Consider the following 1,133-nt stretch of genomic DNA (forward strand, 5'->3'; position numbering starts at 1 on the left):
GAGTTGCAAGAGTTCTTGGTACATTCAAAACACAAGTCTTCTACCAGGTCCGTATTTTGCAAAATTTTTGCTCAGTCTTTTGATTGGTTTTTCATTATCTCAGAAGAGAAGGACAAAAGTTTTTTAAATTTTTATTTTAAAGGGGGCAAAATTAAACACAACAAAACAGAACAAAACAGGAATTAGAAAGCAATGTGAGAGATATAAATTTCAAAGCTAGACGACCTCAGATCTTCACTGTCTATCATATTGTCTCTTGTTTTCTTCCAAATAGTTGTCCATGTTTTCACAGAGAATTCATACAAAACAACATAGTATAAAACTGATCGAACAGAATGAGGAAGGCGATTTAGGTCTTCAAGACCAGACAAGAGGGAAGTCACCAATGGCTGTCGTAGAGTCTCTCATTCTCTTCAAATAGCTGTCCACACTTTCATGTATATTGAAGTTCAACAAAACAAAACAGGTGGAGGGGAAGAGGGGTTGTTTGGTTTCCCAGCACTCCAGGTCCCTGCATGGCGCTGGTCCTAGTAAACACTGGTGGCTCCTGTCCTGGGTCACCGCAGCCTGCCACACTCACGGCCGCTCACGGCGGGAGGAGTCCCTTCAAGCTGTGTCTTTCTAACAATTGACCGTTTCACTGCCCAAGTTCTGAACTGGCCAACAGACCACAGAAAGACATATCTTTAGGCTCCTGCTTGAAACCAACAGTGTCAGGAAGCTGCCGGCCTTGATTCAGGGTCAGTAGCAAGAGCGTTTTAAGGGGGTTAGTGTATCTAATGTATCTAATACTATAATAAAATATTTAAAAACTGGTTAAATATTCACTGTGTTTCTTGACCTCACTGCATACATGGAAGTGAAATACAAGCCAGCAACAGGAAAGCTAGGAGGACAGAGAAGCCAGAAGACTGACTAACGGCTCTTACACTATGATATAGGCAGATAAAAAGGTACAGAATGTAAACTTTGGAGCAATGATAGATGGCAAGTCAACAAAGAAATGTAACAGAATCATGAAAAAAATCATTAACGTGGCAAAAAAGAAAGGAAAAGAGAACAAAAGCCAGATGGTAAATATCGAACAAATATCACGATGGGAATTTAGACCCAACTAAGTAACACTGAATATA

The 1,133-nt window shown here is 40.1% G+C and overlaps 1 non-coding gene across 1 annotated transcript; it reads right to left on the bottom strand.

Annotated features, from left to right (window-relative positions):
• Positions 1-609: 609 nt before the first annotated feature.
• LOC111755458 (small nucleolar RNA SNORA2/SNORA34 family) lies at positions 610-745 on the bottom strand. Its single transcript, XR_002790017.1, has one exon. It is a non-coding gene; the product is annotated as a small nucleolar RNA SNORA2/SNORA34 family (small nucleolar RNA).
• Between the last annotated feature and the right edge of the window lie 388 nt (positions 746-1,133).

This window comes from Cavia porcellus, unplaced genomic scaffold, assembly GCF_034190915.1.
Source record: "Cavia porcellus strain 051 isolate PalLab524CR breed Dunkin Hartley unplaced genomic scaffold, mCavPor4.1 scaffold_32, whole genome shotgun sequence".
Classification (NCBI taxonomy): domain Eukaryota; kingdom Metazoa; phylum Chordata; class Mammalia; order Rodentia; family Caviidae; genus Cavia; species Cavia porcellus.